The sequence below is a fragment of the Pangasianodon hypophthalmus genome, chromosome 18, assembly GCF_027358585.1.
Source record: "Pangasianodon hypophthalmus isolate fPanHyp1 chromosome 18, fPanHyp1.pri, whole genome shotgun sequence".
In the NCBI taxonomy this organism is placed as follows: domain Eukaryota; kingdom Metazoa; phylum Chordata; class Actinopteri; order Siluriformes; family Pangasiidae; genus Pangasianodon; species Pangasianodon hypophthalmus.
The window spans coordinates 826,250-849,788 of record NC_069727.1 but is presented as its reverse complement, the minus strand read 5'-3'; the positions used below and the strand labels follow the sequence as shown (position 1 = coordinate 849,788).

The window sequence follows — 23,539 nt, the reverse complement described above, 5'->3', positions numbered from 1 at the left end:
GGGAACGAGAAAATAGGGAACACTAACTAGGGAACTAGGAGATATTTAAAAATGTTTAAAACTACAAAGCAGGGATGCTGGAAACTACGAAAGATTCGAAACTAGGGATGTTTTAGAACCCCCCCACCCCCCCAAAAAAAAACAACAAAAAAAACAACAACAAAGATATAAGATAAGATATAAGAAGATAAGCTATAATAATGTATAATAAGATATAAGAAGATAAGATATAAGAAGATAAGCTATAATAATGTATAATAAGATATAAGAAGATAAGATATAAGAAGATAAGCTATAATAATGTATAATAAGATATAAGAAGATAAGATATAAGAAGATAAGATATAAGAGGATAAGCTATAATAATATATAAGAAGATATAAGAAGATAAGCTATAATAATATATAATAAGATATAAGAAGATAAGATATAAGAAGATAAGATGTAAGAGGATAAGATATAGTAAATCTTTATTGTTATTATACTTGCGTACAATGAAATTCCATGTGACTCTCCTAAAGCAGAATTCGAAAGAAAGAACTCAAATTTCCATATGTACATAAGAGAGAGCAGTAAAATAATAAATAGGTAAAGTGTGTGTGTGTGTTTTCGCATCCTTGTAGAATAAGTTGTAGAATTAATACAATAAAGTGAGTGTTTGTGTTAATTCGATGCTCTGCTGTAAAGAAAACGTGTTCATGGTGTGAAGGATAAGCTGACCTAGCGCTCATCTGCTACTCTTACAGAGAAACTTTACCTCCATTCATCACTTTATTCATAAAGCTTTCAGCTCTGAATCCGGACCACAGGACGACCTTCTTCCAAACTGTCTTCTTATAAAAGTCGTGTTTAACAGCTGATTTTAAAACTCCATGGCCGTGAGATTCATCTAAACTGTTCAACACTGCCATCTTTGTGTTTTTGCCTCCGTCATCCTCCTGACCCTGAGCCCAATTCCAGGATCATTTTTCAGCCGTTGCAGATTTTTAAACCTCTCACTTTTTCTCTCCGTGTGTTTGTCTCGGTCTCTCTCTTAACATTCCACAGACGCGTGTCACACTCCAACTGTCAAAACAGGCTCACTGTAAGAATACACTGCGTATGGACACACACACACACACACACACACACACCAAACACTGTGATGAAAGAACAAGTAAAAATCTGGAAATAGGAAAATATAGAGAAATAGAGAAAGATAAGGAAACAGGAAGTGTGTGTATGGGCAGATTCTCACACACTCAGCTGGAAGTGGAGAAACAGATCTCTCTCTCTTTAACACACACACACACACACACACAGTCTGCCTCTGTCTGTGTCTCTGTCTCATCCATCATCTCCACCCAATGCATGGAAAGAGTTAGTTCACCAAAAAAAAATAAATAAATAAATAAATAAAATGCAAGAAAAAAAACATAGAATATTGAATATATTGGATATACAATATGATAGAAAATATAGAATATAGAATATTAATATAAAACCTATTTTTTCTTAAATAGACAGAAATATAAAACTAATATAACATTATTGAGACATTTTTCAGGGATTTTATTTTTTTTCTCGGTTACATGACAAGCTGTGCTTTTTTGTCTTATTAACCTGAAGAGAGAAAGAAAAAAAGAGGCTGGTGAGTGAACGACTGTTTATAGCTGCTATAACATAAGTGACAACAGGAACTTATGTTAAATGTAACTCTAAATGGATAAAAAGTATATGTTGTTCTTTCAGAAATAAAACCCTGTAGTCATTGGCAATCTGCTGTGGTGTAAGAGGAATAAAGCACTTAGTGACATGCTGTTATAGGAAACTAATCAACTTCGGAGTGGTAACTTTAACTCCGCTTCGTAACACCACCACGTCACTGATTAAACAGCAACATACACGTGTACAAAGGTGATTGTGTACAAGTTGCATCTGTAGCCTAGCAGTAAACCTCCCACCGTCACCTGATCTCAAAAATAAAGACAGGGAAAACGATCCATCTCGACAATTTCGGAATGAAATAAGCCCCGCCCCCTGGACAAGCAGACATCGTGGATGTTGAGTAATGTTTGATGTGATAGAAAAAAAATATTTACAGTTCTACTTTTAGGAAACGATTTTAAATGTCTCATTTTGGGCAGAAGAGAAGAGAAGAAGAGAAGAAGAGAAGAGGTTAAAGAGGAACACAGTCTGGCAGGGAGAGTTCTCAGAGGAACCGCCCCATCTGGTTCAGGTTAAGAAGAAAAGCGTGTTGAGCAACAGCGAGGATTCCCACTGCATGGACGCGTCCCAAATCCACAATGTGCACTCAGATCACAAGCACACTTCCCAGAAAACATCACAGAACACACACACACAAAACCCAGCATTAAACACTTCCATCCATGCATATAGTCCATAAATAAGAACTACACAACAGATGCACAAATAACAATGTTATGAGCGTAATATTTCAGAAAATATCATCAAGCGCTGGAATTAAAGTAACAGAAACGAAAAAAAAAACAAACTGTGCCGTGTTTATTTATGTTACCCTCTGTGTGTGTGTGTGTGTTGTTTGTTTATACTGTCATCCAAGTGTGTGTGTTGTTTTACTGAAATTGTAACTGTTGTTGTTCGATGTGTGTTTGTTGTTGTTGTCGTACACACTGTGTGTAGTTGTGTATTAAGTCTGGAGACTCGAGCGAACAGATTTGACGATGATGATGATGATGATGATGATGATGATGAACGATGATGACTGGATGCAGATACATTTCCACACTAGCCCCCTTTCCAACAGTTCCAGGGTTCTGCTACCTTTCTGATGGGCGGAGCTTCAGGGAGCTCCAGAACGAGCCTTTCCATTGGTCAGGGCTGAAAGTCTAAGCTCTGGTTCTTCCACATGACCATGAGGGGTACGAAGGTGATGTTTTTTTGACCCCCACAAATTTTGAGATTTAGCGAAAACATCAACAGTACAGCAGAAAAACGTGTGATGGTGATGTGGGATGATGCAGATGTCTACAAAGTAAGGTCCTGGGTAAAAGTCCCTAAGCTACAGTTCCTGAACTGAAGTTCCTATGTGTATACCTTTGGGCTGAAGTTCCTGGGTTTAAGGTTCTAGGCTTAAGTTTCTGGGCTAAACTTCTTGGTAGTAGGTACCAGGGATGAAGTTATGGTGTTAAAGTTCTGGGGCTTGTGTTCCTATCCCATGCCTTAAATTCTATGAGTGAAAGTCTAGGACTTATATTCCCAGGCTCGGCTGCTGGGCTGAAGTTCCTAAACTGTTCCCCAACTTAAGTTCCCAAGTTAAAAATCCAGGGCTTGAGGTTTGAGCTAAAGTTCTTGATCATAAATCCTGGGGATTACGTTATAAGGATAAAGTTATTATTTTAAGATCCTGGGCCTAGGGTCCAGATGCTAGGTCTGTTGGCTTTTATTCCCTAACGAAAGTTCTAGGGCTTATGTTCTGAGGCTTTTCATGTTCCTGGATTTAAGTTCCTTCACTTAATTTATTGGGAAACAGTTCCTGGTCTTTTCATGTTCATTGTCTTAAGTTCCCAGCTTAAAGTTCCTAATTTAATTCGAATGATTAACCTCTGAGGTTAAAGTTTTGGGGCTAAAGTTCTTGGTCTTAAATTCCAAGTCATGGGTCCATTGTCTTAAATTCCCAGGCTAAAGTTCCTGCAGGTTCACGGCTTAATTTACTGTTTCCTGGGCTAAAGATTTTGATTTTAAGATCCTATGAAAAAGTTCCTGGTCTAATTCCAAAGATTATGTTTTGAGTTTAATAAAGTTCCTGTTGTTAATTTCCAGAGTTAGGTTTTTTGTACTGATGTTCCAGATCTTAAATTCTTGGGCTAAATTTCTTTGTCTGAAATTCTGGGTTTAGGTTCCTAGTTGAACTTTTCTAACAAGTTCCCAAGTTAATGTTCCAAGGCTACAGTTCCTGGGTTTAAGTTCCTAGACTAGACTTCTTGTATTGAGGTTCCTGGGCAGAAACTCGTTTCTGTGTTTAAGTTCTTGGTCTTAAATTATATGGATTAAGTACTTATTGTTAAAGTTATGGTAAACACACACACACACACACACACACATCACACACACACACACACACACACACACAGCAGAAGAGAGCCTTTATCACTGTTTTCATCCATGAGTACACACCAGCAACTGATAAGCAGAATGCTGAGAAAGAACAGAGCAGAAAATCATAAACATAGCAGTGTTTCACATACACACACACACACACACACACACACGCGCACACACACACACGCGCGCACACCATGCACACTTTATCTAAAGGTGTGAGGTCAGAAGTATGACGATATATCAGCATGATGGTATATTATTTAAATCCTAGGCAGTTTACACTGTTCTGTACTGTACATTTATCACACACGTTCCCTAGTCACTGTTAAGGTGAGTTCAGTGGTGCGGGTCACATCCCAATAACACAAAACACCCAGAACCTCTCTAGAACCAGAACCAGCACTGAAAACACGAGTAAAACAGCAGTTCCTGATTATGTGGAACTTTCCTGTTTGGCATACGAAGACGTCAGAGAGTGGGCAATTAAAAACAAACACCCTATACACACACACACACACACACACACACACACACACAAACACACACACACAAACACCCCTCTCTCTGGATCCTCCCTTTTCAAAAACAGATCTCATCTCCCAAAAGACTGATAGTCACGCACCTGCATGACCTTATCTACACACTGCACATATGATAGCATGGAAAAGAAAACACACACACGCGCGCACACACACACACACACATACACACACACACAACACACACACAAGATTCTGACTCCCCAGTCACCCTTTAACATTTGACCTCTCTCCATGGGGCAGCAGGTTCCTCAGATAAAAGCCAAAACAGGACCTTGGTAGCCTGGAGTTTTACTACAATTTAATTATTGAGAGGGTGTGCTCAAGTGTGTGTGTGTGTGTGTGTATGTGTGTGTGTGTATATGTGAGTGTGTGTGAGAGAGAGCTGTTTGGGCTGTTGTGTGTTTAGGTCGTGGTGTGTTTGGGGTGTTGTGTGTTTAGGTCGTGGTGTGTTTGGGGTGTTGTATGTTTAGGTCATGGTGTGTTTGGGCTGTTGTGTGTTTAGGTCATGGTGTGTTCAGGCCATGGTGTGTTTGGTCTGAGGTGTGTTTAGGTTGTGGTGTGTTTGGGCTGAGGTGTGTTTGGGCCGTGGTGTTTTTGGGCTGAGGTGTGTTTAGGTTGTGGTGTTTTTGGGCTGAGGTGTGTTTAGGTCGTGGTTTGTTTGGGCTGAGGTGTGTTTTGTTTGGGCTGTTGTGTGTTTAGGTCGTGGTGTGTTTGGGCTGTTGTGTGTTTAGGTCATGGTGTGTTTGGGCCATGGTGTGTTTGGGCTGAGGTGTGTTTAGGTCGTGGTGTGTTTGGGCTGAGGTGTGTTTGGGCCGTGGTGTATTTAGGTCATGTTGTGTTTGGGCCATGGTGAGTTCAGGTCATGGTGTGTTTGGGTCGAGGTGTGTTCAGGTCATGGTGTGTTCAGGCCGTGGTGTGTTCAGGTCATGGTGTGTTTGGGCTGTGGTGTATTTAGGTCATGGTGTGTTTGGGTCGAGGTGTGTTCAGGTCATGGTGTGTTCAGGCCGTGGTGTGTTTGGGTCGAGGTGTGTTTGGGTCGAGGTGTGTTCAGGTCATGGTGTGTTCAGGCCGTGGTGTGTTCGGGCCGTGGTGTGTTTGGGCCGTGGTGTGTTTGGGCCGTGGTGTGTTTGGGTCATGGTGTGTTGGGGCCGTGGTGTGTTTGGGTCGAGGTGTGTTCGGGTCATGGTGTGTTCGGGCCGTGGTGTGTTGGGGCCGTGGTGTGTTTGGGTCGAGGTGTGTTTGGGTTGAGGTGTGTTCAGGTCATGGTGTGTTTGGGCCGTGGTGTGTTTGGGCCGTGGTGTGTTTGGGTCGAGGTGTGTTTGGGTCGAGGTGTGTTTGGGTCGAGGTGTGTTCGGGTCGTGGTGTGTTCGGGCCGTGGTGTGTTCGGGCCGTGGTGTGTTTGGGCCGTGGTGTGTTTGGGTCGAGGTGTGTTTGGGCCGTGGTGTGTTCAGGTCGTTGTGTTTGATCTGTTGTGTGGGCTGTCATATGTTAGGACATACATTATGTTAAGACATATTGTTTGGACTAAAATATCCTGGAGTTACAGTTACAGTAGAGTTTATTACTGTAAAGAGACCCAGTGCAGGTTTGATCCAGTGATCACCTTGACTAGGACATGTTTTGGCCAGGGTGTGTTTGGGCTATAATTTGTCGGGACTTAGCCATGTTTGGCCTGTGTGTATTTTGGTCAGAATTAATTCAGAAGTAGTCTGACCAGAGTTTGTTGGTCTATATTGTTTGGCACATAGTGTATTTGGGCCAAAATTAAAGTGTGTTAATTTGTTTGGGTTAGAATTATTTTTTGTAGTTTTAGCCAGAGTTTGTTGCTGTGGATTTTTTGGTACAGGTTGTTTTGTTGTTTGGGACAAACATCTGGACCTGGAAATGTTTCGGTCAGAACTCACTTGACCCAAGACTTGTTTGCAATCCTCATTTGCCCTTTACGTATTTTAGGATCACAAATTTTCCAGATCAAACAGGTGTGTCTGGAGAAAGAGAGCGCCCTTAATTGGTGTGATTTTGAATGAAACAACTGAGAGAAGACCACAGGAGAGGGTAAGAGAGGGGAGGAAATTTAGAACAAAGCAATCTGCTTTAGAAAAAAAACATCTATGTTTAGACGGAATGGACGGAATGGGAACTAAACTCGTAAACACACATTTAGCACAAAAGCATACCCGAGAATCCTGTTGCTCTGGAAGCACACATCAGAGAGGATGAGAGTTGGTAAACAGATGAGATCTACAATGGACATTTTCCCGCAGAATATCGAGCCACATAGACACCTGCACATCTGCACAAACAAATACACACATATAGAGCATGAGCCAAAACTCTGTGGTCAGCTCTTTCAAAAAGGAAAACTAAAGCTGGTTTTCAGCACCAGTTTCACTGCTCAGTTAAGAATTGCATTCATATGGCACTCATTCCTTACGCTAAACTGGCATTAAACAGCTCGATGCATTCCTGCTTTACACATTCGTCACGCTCGTCACTATCGGTTAGAGTTTGGAACTCTGAATTTTAGCAGGAAGTAGTGCAGAACTCTTTGATTTTGCATCAGAAATGCAGGATCCTGGAACAAAAATAGGAGTTCTGGATTCAGGTGCAGAAACTACAGAAATCGTGAATTTAATAACAGAAAATATGGGATTCTTGGGTTTTCCTGAGCACTAGGAAAAAATGGGAACCGGAATTCTAAATTATAAATACTAGAAATTCTAATATAAGTTATAAAACATGTAACACCATCTATTCACGAGATTAAAAGCCGTATATGATAGTCAGAAATTCACCCCCAGGTGGCAGATGTAATGTGTTTACAATTTGTGTGCAAGTGAAGCTGGATATATTGGTAACTAGCTAGCTAGCATAGATAACAGAGCAAGTATATCCTAGCATACAATAATGAATTGCATTGACGTACTGTTATAAAAGAACTTACACAAAAATATTTATTTATTAATTAATTAGGCAACGATTTTTAAAATGTATTTTTGGCTAAGTAACCTCCTTCATTGTGACTCTTTACTGAAAGTACTAGACTTTTATTTGTCATTTTGGTTAACTGTAAAAGATATATAAAATAATAAAGATCCTCCATCGTCCATTTTGATAGAAAAGCTGTATGAGACTGCAGAAATGCATTCTGGGTAAATCACACTTCTGAAATCTATCATGATCTCAACTTGATCTCTCATCTAACAAGCTTAAGATGGCCACAAGTTTTAAATCAGGGGAAAAGAAGAGAGGAAGTGAACCAGGGCGTGTTAATGACACTATTGGAACAAAGCCTCATATTTAGCAGTAGCTAACTGCTAACGTCTGCATCGGGGCGTTGCTTTAATCTCAATATCCGAACCAGATGGTCATCTGTTTGCAATTCACGGCCAGATTTCCAGCATCCCACATCAGGTTTGAGATAGTGTATGTTCAGCAAGACCACTTGATTATCGCATCTGACACTTACGGGAAGGTCCGAAAGTCCGAGTCCACCACCAGTGCTTTTTTTCTCATGTTTTTATTATTGTTAATAAGCATTAAAGCTGCTTCATAATTATTCACAGATTATTATCAGTTATAAAGCTTGTTCATTATATAATGCACAATAATATACAATAAACTTACAATTTTAAGCCCAGAACTGTAAGCAGAGTTATAATGATTAATGAGTATGAAGTGCATAGACAGTGTTAGTCCATCTCCAATGAAAAGATTTGACATAATGCCAAAACAAAAAATGTGTATTATTGTATATCTATCAAAAGTTACATATACAAATATATAACAAAAGAAAAAACTTTTTTGTGTGTGTCAAATGACGTAGCAATGACAAGTACCAACTAAGTGAAATGTTCACATTAGCGTTTGATTACAAATGAAATAAAAATAGTTCTAGGGAATGCATGCAGACTTGTAGACTAATAGAAACTAACACACACACACACACACACACACACACAGCTGGCAGTAACACTACTACGCCGGTTTGCGTTCCAACGTCTCTTACGCTGGCACACTTCAGCAAACAGCTCTGAAAAGCCTTACAGGGTAAAAACATCTCCTCCATCTCCTCCATCCTGTCTCACACACACAGACACACACTTGACCTCATATAGTAAAACACCTAGATTAGAATAAACACACACACACAGAGATCTGTTCATGCACACTCATGACTGTGTGTGGTTTCTCCCACCTGTGGTGATGCTACTTTTGAATTTTGAATGATAAATCCTGAATAAAACCATACGATTAATTTTAAAAATGATAACATTTATATTAATATAGTCTGAAGTGTGAAACTAGTACTATGGAAAACTATGTGAAAATAATTTGGCAACTGCACGTGTGCTATTTTGTGATATTGTGTTATATTTTGTGGTATTTCGTTACAGTAGAAATGTAAGGTGTTGTGTCTTGTGTGTCTGTAGTTAGTGTAGGCTTAGACTAAACATTTAAATTAACGCAGTGCTGAATAAACACCTGCAGCATTTAGACCAACAGTGTTGAATAAATACCTACAGAACTTAGACTTACAGTACTAAATATACTCTACAGTGGCGAATGAACACCTGAACTGTTACCTACAATGCTGAATGGAAACCTACAGTCCTGAATAAACACCTACACTTCTGTTTAAACACCTGCATTGCTGATTAAACATTTTCAGTGCTGAATAAATACCTCTGAATGAACACCTATACCATCTAGACCTACAGTGCTGAACAGACACAGTTAAGATCAACGTTAAGATCAACAGTGTTGAATAAACACCTACAGAATTACGAACCTAGTGTTGAATAAACACCTACAACATTACCTCTTAAATTTTTTACAACATTATGGCTTCAAGTTACAACATTACAACCTACAGTGTTGAATAAACACCTACAGAATTACCTACAGACAGTGTTGAATAAACACCTACAACATTATGGCTTAAGGTTTTTTATAACATTATGGCTTAAAGTTACAACATTACAACCTACAGTGTTGAATAAACACCTACAACATTACAACTTACCGTGTTGAATAAACACCTACAACATTATAGTTTAAAGTTTTGAATAAACATACAGCATTATGGTTTAAAGTTTTGAATAAACACCTACAACATTCCAACTTACAGTGTTGAATAAACACCTACAACATTATGGCTTAGCGTTACAACATTACAACTTACAGTGTTGAAAAACAACTACAGAATTAAGAACCTAAAGTGTTGAATAAACACCTACAACATTATGGCTTAAGGTTTTTTACAACATTATGGCTTAAAGTTACAACATTACAACTTACAGTGTTGAATAAACACCTACAACATTACAACTTACCGTGTTGAATAAAAACCTACAACATTATGGCTTAAAGTTTTGAACAAACACCTACAACATTGCAAGCTACAGTGTTGAATAAACACCTACAACATTCCAACTTACAGTGTTGAATAAACACCTACAACATTACAACTTACAGTGTTGAATAAACAACTACAGAATTAAAAACCTACAGTGTTGAATAAACACCTACAATATTACAATCCACAGTGTCCAAAAAACACATACAGCAATGTGGCCAACTATGTTGAATGAAAACCTACAACATTATAGCCTACAGTGCTGAATAAACACCTACGGCATTAAGACACACAGTGCAAAATGTCAGTGAGATGTACATCATTGCTGCAAGATAGACAGACAGAGAGACAGATGGGTTTATTATAGAACTCAATGGCGCTGAAGAAGCTGTGATCTTTCCGTCAGCTGAACTGCCACAGTGTGTGTGTGTGTGTGTGTGTGTGTGTGTGTGTCATCTTGCAGACTATAATATGTTTCTCACTGCTGGTTTATGGGCTGAGTGAAACTTGCCTTAGGAAAAAGAAAAAAAAAAAAAACAATGTGAAAGTTTAATAAAAATGAGCACAAAATGGCAGAACAATGACCAAGTCAGTCCATGTCATGTGGTTAGATACTAAACGTCATATTCAGAGTAAGGAACTTAAGCTCAAATGTTATGCAAATATTTATGTGAGGAAAGTTCCTGGTATTCAGAGTCGGGTTATGCAGCTGCTTAAGTGGATTCCCTGAGCTCCACATTCAGATTATTAAAATCACCTGTCTGTAGTTCAAACTTATACATTTATAAATTTAGAATTGAACTGAAAAATCGAACCTCCGAGGTTGCCCGATTTCTAGATTATAAATGTCTGAGACGTCCAAGCTTATAAAATAGCACTTGATCGAGCACATCCTAAATATCTCATTATTTCAACATATTATCTCTGCATTTGGATTAACATCCCATAATCTATCCATTAGACCAATTGATTGAATATTTGCTTATAGTAATAATTACTCATATTCCATTACGCTGTTTCCCAAATCGTCAGTAATCTAGATGTCGTTTTAGTGAAATGAACAAAGTTTTCAAGTTTTCACTCCCAACACTAACAGTGATGGAATTCTGTAATGATAATAACAGAACATATTAAGTTGAAAAAAAAAAACAACATTACACTTCAACATATTTTTTTCACAACTTGTGGTTCAGGGCTTCCAAAATTATTAACACTACTGCGCTACTCAATAAAGTAACCACTTAAAGGATTCTTGATTTAAAACATAAAAACATCCAGCGGGAAAACTTGTTTCAGTGAAACTCCTGCTAATGAGAGACATAGAGTTTCTCATTATCATATTACATAAAAAAAAAACAAATGTAAACATGTTAATCCATTTAGTGACAAAATCAAATTTAGTACTTGTAAATACAGTTACTGTAGGGACTAAAGTTCTGTTCTCTCTAATGAAAATGCTTTAAAAGTGCACAAAGGGGTGTGTGTCTGTGTGTGTGTTTTAGCCACGCGATTACATGACACACTTGGTTGGATATGTTATATTTGGCCCTAGAGTCCAAATCTCTGTTACAGTTGGCATAAAGTCTTAAACTCACACATGGAGTTTCTGTGTGTGTGTGTGTGTGTGTGTGTGTGTGTGTGTGTGTGTGTACATGTTTTAATATCTTGTTGAGGACCAAATGTCTCCACAAGGATAGGAATATCTGACCTAGTGTGGACATTTGGCAGGTTCCCATGAGGATAACTTTTTGTAAACTGAAAACTGCAGCTTTTAATTAAGAAACTAAAAGAGATGAAAGGTTTCATTTGGGTTACTGAGATGAAGTAACCTCACGTATAGTATTAATTAGCTGCACTGATGATTAGGTCAATGAAATGTCTTCTCAAGGAGAGTAAGCCAAATGTGTGAGTGTGTTTTACAATAACTGCAGAATCCATGTTATTGCAATTTATACCACAAACTTTTACCTTCATTTTAATTTGCTCAAATTGTCTATTTCTCACTTTAGGTTTCTAATAAATAAAACAAAAATAAAACTTATTTAATAATAATAATAATAATAATAATAATAATAATAATAGGAGTGCTTCCTTCAGCTTCCCTTTAGTCACAGTCAGAATTAGACGTAACTTCGCCTCAGTTGTAAGTGACCTTTGCATAAATAACTACGTTTTTGTAATGTAATACTTGTTTTTGAAGTGCTTTACAATCCATTCACTTTACATAATAAAGTTTTTATGTTGACTAACTCGCTAAACGTCTCCCACACCCGACATTTTAGCTTCTCTCCTTTCTTCAGTTTAATCCCTCCGAGTAATTTCAGGTTTTTACCTTAACGACATTCTCATTGTGCTTCTTAGTGTCATTATTACTTATTGTTCTCTCCTCGGAAAGGTTGCACCAAAAAAGTTTAACTAAAGTGCTCATTACTGAGAAATATGTTGTGGCGAAGATCGATTTTAAGAAACGAGTTTACAGCTAATTCACCAACAAAAGTTAAACTTAACAATGTGGTGGTCTCAATTGGGAGTTTAAAGGTTATGGAGGTAGAGTTTAGTACCAAAGCCCTTTTTAGTATATAAGGTATAAAACACGACTGGGTGTGGCGTTTCAGTAAATTACTGACTGATAGGGTGGTGTGATGAAGCAGAATTACCAACTAGAATTTTCCTACAACGGCACGTTGCCATGTGTTTTATTACTCTTATACCAAAACATGTTGCCAACAAGATATCGGAAAACTTAAAGTTACAGCTTGGACACTGACACTGGAGACTCCTTCCACAAATTTTAAATAAACACGTTTTTTTTAAATTTTTTTTAAAAAAGCACATTAATATAACCCTGTGATTTGCAGCTGTACTACTCTTAGAGCTAAGTTCCAAACTAGCTAGCTATTTAACTTTTTATTTTTGGCTACTCCATTTACTACATATTGGCATAATGCATGCCAGCTAGCTACAGTATATTTAACACTTTAGATTGTTAAGCTATTAGCTAGCTATTTATATGTATAGCTAGCATTCTCCAAAGACAGGCCCTCCTTATAAATCTAGCTAGCTATTTAAAAGAAAGCTAGCTTTAATTAAGAGTTCCCAAATCTGTAAACATTAACAATAATTTAGATTAAAGTTAATCTATGAAGAATAACCAATGTACTGGAACCAACAAAATGTTCCAGTATCTCGCCACATCAGACCTCATGTTAGCATGTTAACAAACAGTGTTGACTAATGGCGCTGTGTTTTTAATTTAATGTACAGCTCATGACACATTGCAGACAAACTGTATACCTCGTCGTTCTGTCCATTATCTATTACAAGCCCTGCCTCTTTCCATGGTGTGATGGGACACAGTACTGCAGAACGCACATCATTCCTCTCTCCTTTTTTTGGCAAATACGGTCCTCGTTTTACTGCACGACATCCATTCCTGTTTCATACTAGAACCTGAAAAATGGTGTAGAATAGGACGTGCAATTTGACACACAGCTCCAGTTTCCAGAACACACACACAAACACACTCCAGACAGCTGACACACACTGAAAACACTGAGCCAGAAGGAAGCACAAGTCCAAATAAGGACGTGAAGAGGAAGTCGTGGACACTGTGGAGGTTTTACACGGCCTTACAGAGACACAGAAGGTCAATATCAGTCTGTGTGTGTGTGTGTGTGTGTGTGTGTGTGTGTGTGTGTGAGTATGTCTGTGTGTGTTAGTCATTAAGTCAACGATTAGCAAGTTCCTGATCTGGTTCTGGTGGGAATGTACAATAACTCGTTCTACATGTTGATTGTAAATGAAATTGTGTTTTGTTTCCCAGATAGGTCACACACTTTTATTCTTTATCCTTTAACAGTCAGAACCATCACGTCACATCATGCTATTGATATGAAAGGAAAATACATGCTTTATTCAAAAAAAAGAAAAGAAGGTGAAAGGGACATAAGTCAGAGAGTGAGAGAGAGAAAGAGAGAGACTAAAGATGTTGAAACATGAAACCCTTCATCATCTCTGCACTGGAAATGCTGCACTTGATAAAGTCATGTTAATGAAACTAAATATCTTCTAATGATTAGAAATGTGCGTGATCGAGAACTGTGCTAGCAACAGTGCCCCAGCACATACGTATATTTTTGAAAAGATTTTACTGCAATGTTTTCACAAATCTGCCATGAGCACACTGGCCCAGTAACTAACTAATAACTAATCTCTGATCAGAAATAGTTCCACCAGCTTACGGATGCTAGTTTGGCCCAGGTTTTATCCAAAATCAGTAGCTGTGGAGCGGTGGACTCAAGAGCAGTACAGGGTCTTATTCTGTCTCCTCCACATGGGGATGTAATAATAAATTAAAGTGAAATTAAATCGCAAACACATTATCAAAAAAGAAATAACAGAGTACAAAGTAACAGTGGTGGTCAGTGGTATTACTGATAGTCAGTGGTGCTGCTGATAATCAGTGTGTTACTGATCGTCAGTGGCGTTACTGATCATCAGTGTGTTACTGAACATCAGTGTGTTACTGACAGTGTGTTACTGATAGTCAGTGGTGTTACTGATCATCAGTGGTGTTACTGATAGTCAGTGGTGTTGCTGATAGTCAGCAATGTTCCTGATAGTCAGTGGTATTGCTGATAGTCAGTGTGTTACTGATAGTCATGGTGTTACTGAGACAGTGGCGTTGCTAATAGTCAGTGGTGTCGCTGATAGTCAGTGGTGTTGCTGATAGTCAGTGGTGTTGCTGATAGTAGGTGGTGTCGCTGATAGTCAGTGGTGTTACTGAGACAGTGGTGTTGCTAATAGTCAGCGGTGTCGCTGATAGTCAGTGGTGTTACTGATAGTCAGTGGTGTCGCTGATAGTCAGTGGTGTTACTGAACGTCAGTGGTGTTATTGATAGTCAGTGGTGTTATTGATAGTCAGTGGTGTTACTGATAGTCAGTGGCGTTGCTGATAGTGGTGTTACTGATAGTCAGTGGCGTTGCTGATAGTCAGTGGCGTTGCTGATAGTCAGTGGTATCACTGATAGTCAGTGGCGTTATTGATAGTCAGTGGCGTTGCTGATAGTCAGTGGTATCACTGATAGTCAGTGGTGTTACTGATAGTCAGTGGTGTTACTGATAGTCAGTGGTGTCATTGATAGTCAGTGGCGTTGCTGATAGTGGTGTTACTGATAGTCAATGGTGTCGCTGATAGTCAGTGGTGTTATTGATAGTCAGTGGTGTTACTGATAGTCAGTGGTGTTATTGATAGTCAGTGGCGTTACTGATCGTCAGTGCTGTTCCTGATCGTCAGTGGTGTTACTGATAGTCAGTGGTGTTATTGATAGTCAGTGGTGTTGCTGATAGTCAGTGGTGTTGCTGATAGTCAGTGGCGTTACTGATAGTCAGTGGTATTGCTGATAGTCAGTGGTGTTACTGATAGTCAGTGGCGTTACTGATAGTCAGTGGTATTGCTGATAGTCAGTGGTGTTACTGATAGTCAGTGGTGTTACTGATAGTCAGTGGTGTTGCTGATAGTCAGTGGTATTACTGATAGTCAGTGGTGTTGCTGATAGTCAGTGGTGTTGCTGATAGTCAGTGGTATTGCTGATAGTCAGTGGTGTTATTGATAGTCAGTGGTGTTACTGATAGTCAGTGGTATTGCTGATAGTCAGTGGTGTTATTGATAGTCAGTGGTGTTGCTGATAGTCAGTGGTGTTACTGATAGTCAGTGGTGTTACTGATAGTCAGTGGTATTGCTGATAGTCAGTGGTGTTACTGATAGTCAGTGGTGTTACTGATAGTCAGTGGTGTTGCTGATAGTCAGTGGTGTTATTGATAGTCAGTGGTGTTACTGATAGTCAGTGGTGTTGCTGATAGTCAGTGGTGTTATTGATAGTCAGTGGCGTTGCTGATAGTCAGTGGTGTTACTGATAGACAGTGGTGTTACTGATAGTCAGTGGCGTTACTGAACGTCAGTGGTGTTGCTGATAGTGAGTGGTGTTATTGATAGTCAGCGGTGTTACTGATAGTCAGTGGTGTTGCTGATAGTCAGTGGTGTTGCTGATAGTCAGTGGTGTTATTGATAGTCAGTGGTGTCGCTGATAGTCAGTGGTGTTATTGATAGTCAGTGGTGTTATTGATAGTCAGTGGTGTCGCTGATAGTCAGTGGTGTTATTGATAGTCAGTGGTGTTGCTGATAGTCAGTGGTGTTATTGATAGTCAGTGGCGTTGCTGATAGTCAGTGGTGTTACTGATAGTCAGTGGCATTGCTGATAGTCAGTGGTGTTATTGATAGTCAGTGGTGTTACTGATAGTCAGTGGTGTTATTGATAGTCAGTGGTGTTACTGATAGTCAGTGGTGTTATTGATAGTCAGTGGTGTTACATTCTCTTTTTTAATTTCTGTTAATAAGCTCTGCATGGCTATTTTACGTACTGTGTGTAAGAGAGAGAGAGAGAACAGAGAGAGTGCTTCATGTTACAGCAGAAACTGCGCAGGATGAGTAAATCCACACTTTTGGCATAGATGCTATGCAAAACGTTAAGAAAAACGGTACAGTGTTTGCTAATTATGGTAATGTAACAGTGACAGAGAGATAAATGAGCTCACCGTGTCCTCAACACACGTATGGCAGTGTTCCAAATCTGTACTCCTACTGTGTTTACTCTAGTATTCTCTCTCTCTCTCTCTCTCTCTCTCTCTCTGTCTGTCTTTCTCGCTCTCATTCTTTGTCTCTCACCGTCCATACTTTATTATGAATGGCTTTTTCCTTCATTTCCTTCATTTCTTTCTCTCTTGTCTCTGGTAAAAAATGGTATGATCCATAACTGATGTATTTACATTTGGCTCCACTCATGTGGACTCACACTAAATAAAATAATGCTTATGTAGTGCACTGTGGGAGAAATCAGAGAGACCACTTCTGCTAAAGGTCTTGGTTTGGGATGTGGCCACAATCTCTCAGGAAGTTGAGGCCTTCACATAAATCTTGTAGCAGGAAGTTGTGGGATTTTAGAGAATCGCTAATCTGTGTGTTGTGTTGTGATGGAGGAGCAGAAATTTGTCAAAAAGAGAAGCAAAGAGAGAAAAACAAACACAATTGTACACACAACACACGACAGTCCACACAACACACAACATTACACACAACACTTTACACACAACAGACACTGTACACACAACAAACATTGTACACACAACACACAATGGTACACACAACACACAACTGTACATGTAATGAACTCTGTACACACAACACACTTCATAATGAACGTTGCACAATTATACACAATACATTAATGGGCATGATTGTGTCTTGCATGTTTTTTCTTTTCTTCCTTTCTCTTATCACAATTCCTCTTTCTTTTTTCTTTCTTGATTTTGTGAAATTTTTTAATTTATTTAGAAATATCTTTTATAATCTAGCTTTCTTAATTTTTGCCCTTCTTCACTCTGTGTATCCGCAGTGTATCTGTCTCATTAAACACACATGTACTTCATTTCACTCTTGTGTAATAATGAGTTGTTGAGTTGTTTTCCATAACACACACTGAGGATTAATCAGGGAATTAAAGCTCTGTGTAAATGTGTAATGTTTATAATTGCGTTATTTAATAAGACATAAAAGAACAGACTTCTGATCAGTGATTTATTACTGCTGCTGACGATTCAGCTTCAAACGAACCAAGAGCCGTGACCACACACACACATACACACACACACACACACACACACAGCCACAACACTGGTTTCAATTTAGCCCGCGGCCGGAAAACACACTTCTGCGTTTATTTATTTGTGGGTAAAAGTGCTGAGTCGCCGCTGTTGGAGAATCTCTCATTACGGGGAGGGAGGAAACATACACTTAAGTGTGTGTGTGTGTGTGTGTGTATGTGTACGGTCAATGGCTTGGCACATGATTGGAATGTGCTACACACAGTCAGTGGCTTTGGATGGAGAAATAGAGGCGTGTGTGTGTGTGTGTGTGTGTGTGTGTGTGTGTGTGTGTGTATGAAACTCCAAATTGGATAATGAGAGGTAAAGATCAGCACGAGGTGAAACTGCGTTGCTGTCACCATAGTTACCTTATGGTCTAACTCCGCCCACATGCCAGTGGGCCTCTAGGATATCACCGTTGCTATAGTTACTTTCACTGTGAATGAATAATTTCATTTGTGTGTAAATTTGTCTCTGTTATTCTTGTTGTTGTTGTTTAGCACTGCGATGTGGATGTATAAATACACAACTAGCACAAACTGCTATTTATGACTGTTGCCATAGTTGCGTAACAATGTTTATGGCTCAATAAAATGAGTGTCATTGATTTAAATCTGTGCTTATATTTTAACTGGAGTTACACTGAAGGTGTTCTGGACACACGTTATCAGCCAATCAGGAGTGAGTAGTTTTTGTATAATATACGTAAAGTTTACAAGGAGCTGAAAGTGATGGAGGGAAAGTGAAGAACGAAAAGAAATAAAGAGAGAAAAAGTGACAAAGAAATATTAAAACAAATCATTTTTTACTTTAGATTAAAATGTTTCCCCAAACTCATTTTCATGTAGAATGTTAGATAAGCAGCCAGCAAGTTTTCAGGTTTAGCTGGGTGAGAAGATGCCAAGAGTGTGCCAAGCTTCATCATGAACACTGTATAATTTTTCATAAAATATGATACCTTGTGGATTTTAACTTTTTCTCATCACTGTACAATCCCATATAATCCCGTATTATTTCATAGGTATTAATGTCTTCATTAATATCTGAAAACACATCTATGGGCAGGGGTGTACAAACTTTCTAACATAGCTCTGCATGTATATTCCTAGTTGTAACTATCACATTAATAACTGCAAATTTGTTGTTAAAAATTTTAATTTAACAAAATGAATTCCACATTCATTATTCCCCAGCCGATAGAATAGCACTTGATCCAGCACATCATGTTATTGTACACATTATTTTTTATATCCTGCTCTGACAGTTAATTTGGTGTAAAATTTTGTTAAAACTGAGCTCTTCAAGGCAGTGTGTGTGTTTGAGATGCTCTCAGATGTCCGCCATGCAAACAAAAAACTTTTTTTGTACTTCAAACCTGGAAACAATAAGTAAAGAAAATCTCTATGTTGTTGAAGCAAGAAAACTAAAAGAAGAAACGAGAGCTGTGAATTAAAATATCTTTGCCAGCAAGTTTCTCTTTCGTGGATAAATAAACTTTAACTCTGCTTTAACCAACCAAGACGAGTCGTGTTCCAAAAACAGCATGGTGTAGTGCACTTCCTTTTCCTTCTCTAACACACCTGACTCCACTCAGCAGCTCGTTAACACACACTTCAGGAGGATAACACGGCTATGTTAGAGTGAGCGTGTGTGTTAGCGTGAGTGTTTAATGTTGCTTCCTGCTCTACAGTTTGGCCTTATAGACTGTTAATGAGCTGATGAGGTGAATCAGGTGTGTGTGTGTGTGTGTTAGAGCAGGACACACACGCTAACATGTGCAGAACAGGCTTGAGAAATACGATTAACCAACCAGGACACGTCACAATCCAAAAACAACAAATAGCGGAGAAGTTCTCTCTCTGCCCTCCTGCTCAAGTCCCCACTTTTCAGCACTCAGTCTGAAGCGAGAGCTGGCCGAGGAACGCCGCTTTCATCCTCAGCCAGGAAATCAGCCAAGCTCGAACGGTTCAGCCATACGAAAGCCATTAACGCAACACACACACACACACACACACACACACGCACATATGGAAAACAGTGCAGGAGGAATGCCTTCATGACTTTCACATCATATTTTATTAGAAAATGAGTCGCATTTGCTGTATATGTTATATGATAAAAACGTAAAGTAATCGTCATTTTTAAAAATATTAGTGAAATAAATTCATTCTCATTCATTCATTCATTCACACCACTGTGTTAGAACCCAATCCCGCCCCCATCCCACTGTCACCAATCCAGAATGCTATTCCTATTGTAACCAATCGAAAAGTAGTTTCCGCCCCAACACTATTGTAACCAATCAAAAAGATTACCTTAGAACCATTTGAGCTGAATCGAGTCATGTAAATTGTTACAAATTTGCAAGCACGAGCCCATATTGGAAGTAAAATCTGATGAATTTGAAAAAACATGAATATTTATTTGCAAATTTACTGTTGTCATGATCGATCTTTGAGTAGTTTTCCTCATTTCTACCACAGAGAAAGTTACATCACTGGACTAAGAGGACACTTACCACATTTCCAAAAAAAAATGGAATAATATTTATAGAGCAGGAATTTGCAGAGGAATAGTTATGCTTTATTTTAAAATTATATACCCATTTTTCAATCTGAATTGTGTCAAACTGAATTTGTATGCAAAGCTTGAACTGAATTCAATAAAACATAATAATAGTGCATTTTAAATAACCCGATTAAAGATGAGAATATTGCAGGCAACAAAACTCGAAGCCGATGCTAATGCTAACATCTGTGGCTGCTAATGAACACTTGCCAGTCTCTAATGGGGAACAAAAGCGCTCCTCGTTCTGCTGTGGCTTTGGCAAAAACATCCGAGCTGCTCTCAAGGAAAACTCTCACCATTCTAACCCTCCAGCAGAAACCATATAAAAGGAGCACACTCCATGCTGGGGAGGAGAGGAGGGGAAGGAAAGGAAGGATGAAAAATTAAAGGAAAGGAAGAATGCTGCCTAAGCAGACGAGGAAATGTGTTCTGAGAAGGAGCTGACACGGGATGAAACGCTAGCGAGGAAGTCAATCCTGTTATTAGGAGACGAGAATACGGACCGTGTGCATCCTGAAAAACTGCAGTCAGTATTCCGAAACATGAAGGATGCTGTTTAAGGGAATGATAAACTCAGTGCCATTTAGAAGGATGAATAAACACCACAACCCTTATGTTAGACAGGTTTATAGCAGTGACCTTCTGTTATGACACATCGAGACACTCTGCAATACGTTTCCTGTTAACATCCCGGACATTTCCTCAAGCAGAATATATGAGTCAGCTGACGATTTGAACCGACCTGACTCACAGATAGTGATTCATTTAGAGTGACTCATAAGAACAACATTCATAACCTCTCTCATTCTTCATAACATATACTCCATCATCAATAAGCAACCACAAAAGTTCTCCATCAAACACTAACATTCTCCATCAAACAGCAACATTCACCATCAAACACCAACACTGACCATCACACACCAACATTCACCATCAAACACCAACATTCTGTGTGATGGAGAATGTCGGTGTTTGATGGAGAATGTTGGTGTTTGATGGAGAATGTTGGTGTTTGATGGTGAATGTTGGTGTGTGATGGAGAATGTTGGTGTTTGATGGAGAATGTTGGTGTGTGATGGAGAATGTTGGTGTTTGATGGAGAATGTTGGTGTGTAATGGAGAATGTTGCTGTTTGATGGAGAATGTTGCTGTTTGATGGAGAATGTTGGTGTCTGAAGGAAGAATGTTGGTGTGTGATGGAGAATGTCAGTGTTTGGAGAGAGTGTTGGTGTGTGATGGAGAATGTTGGTGTGTGATGGAGAATGTTGGTGTGTAATGGAGAATGTGAGTGTTTGGAGAGAGTGTCGGTGTGTGATGGAGAATGTTGGTGTGTGATGGAGAATGTGAGTGTTTGGAGAGAATGTTGGTGTTTGATGGAGAATGTTGGTGTGTGATGGATAATGTCGGTGTGTGATGGAGAATGTTGGTGTGTGATGGAGAATGTTGGTGTGTAATGGAGAATGTTGGTGTGTGATGGAGATTGTTGGTGTTTGATGGAGAATGTCAGTGTTTGGAGAGAGTGTTGGTGTTTGACGGAGAATGTTGGTGTGTGATGGAGAATGTCGGTGTGTGATGGAGAATGTTGGTGTCTGATAGAGAATGTTGGTGTCTGAAGGAAGAATGTTGGTGTGTTTGATGGAGAATGTTGGTGTGTGATGGAGAATGTCGGTGTGTGATGGAGAATGTTGGTGTGTGATGGAGAATGTTGGTGTGTAATGGAGAATGTTGGTGTGTGATGGAGATTGTTGGTGTTTGATGGAGAATGTCAGTGTTTGGAGAGAGTGTTGGTGTTTGACGGAGAATGTTGGTGTGTGATGGAGAATGTCGGTGTGTGATGGAGAATGTTGGTGTCTGATAGAGAATGTTGGTGTCTGAAGGAAGAATGTTGGTGTGTTTGATGGAGAATGTTGGTGTTTGATGGTGAATGTTGGTGTTTGATGGAGAATGTTGGTGTGTGATGGAGAATGTTGGTGTTTGATGGAGAATGTTGGTGTGTGATGGAGAATGTTGGTGTCTGAAGGAAGAATGTTGGTGTGTGTGATGGAGAATGTCAGTGTTTGGAGAGAGTGTTGGTGTGTGATGGAGAATGTTGGTGTGTGATGGAGAATGTTGGTGTGTAATGGAGAATGTGAGTGTTTGGAGAGAGTGTTGGTGTTTGATGGAGAATGTCGGTGTGTGATGGAGAATGTTGGTGTGTAATGGAGAATGTTGGTGTGTGATGGAGATTGTTGGTGTTTGATGGAGAATGTCAGTGTTTGGAGAGAGTGTTGGTGTTTGACGGAGAATGTTGGTGTGTGATGGAGAATGTCGGTGTCTGATAGAGAATGTTGGTGTCTGATAGAGAATGTTGGTGTGTGATGGAGAATGTTGGTGTGTGATGGAGAATGTTGGTGTGTGATGGAGAATGTCGGTGTGTGATGGAGAATGTTGGTGTGTTTGATGGAGAATGTTGGTGTGTTTGATGGAGAATGTTGGTGTGTGATGGAGAATGTTGGTGTTTGATGGAGAATGTTGGTGTTTGACGGAGAATGTTGGTGTGTGATGGAGAATGTCGGTGTCTGATAGAGAATGTCGGTGTCTGATAGAGAATGTCGGTGTGTGATGGAGAATGTCGGTGTGTGATGGAGAATGTTGGTGTCTGAAGGAAGAATGTTGGTGTGTTTGATGGAGAATGTTGGTGTGTTTGATGGAGAATGTTGGTGTTTGATGGAGAATGTTGGTGTTTGATGGAGAATGTTGGTGTTTGATGGAGAATGTTGCTGTTTGATGGAGAATGTTGCTGTTTGATGGAGAATGTTGCTGTTTGATGGTGAATGTTGGTGTTTGATGGTGAATGTTGGTGTTTGATGGAGAATGTTGGTGTTTGATGGTGAATGTTGGTGTGTGTGATGGAGAATGTTGGTGTTTGATGGAGAATGTTGGTGTTTGATGGAGAATGTTGGTGTGTGATGGAGAATGTTGGTGTTTGGTGGAGAATGTTGGTGTTTGATGGTGAATGTTGGTGTTTGATGGTGAATGTTGCTGTTTGATGGAGAATGTTGGTGTTTGATGGAGAATGTTGGTCTTCAAGGTGCTTCACAGAGAACATTAGCGTTAGCATTAGTAGCACTGGTAGTGAATCACTGGTGTGAAATTCTTTTGCAGCTTTTCAGTGGTGATGTTTTTGCTACTCCTCCCTCTCTGGTGTTCTAAAAAGGCTTTAAGGTCTTAAACACACCACAGAGGAAGTGTGTGAGCGCCCGAGGCCTCGCGTCCTGTGCGTAATGAGACGGTAGCTGCAGCATCGGCGTAATTACCCCGA

General features: G+C 39.3%; 1 protein-coding gene across 1 annotated transcript in view; it reads right to left on the bottom strand.

Annotated features, from left to right (window-relative positions):
* nav3 (neuron navigator 3) overlaps nucleotides 1-23,539 on the bottom strand; it is a 184,678-nt gene that overhangs the window by 107,531 nt on the left and 53,608 nt on the right. The window lies entirely within an intron of this gene.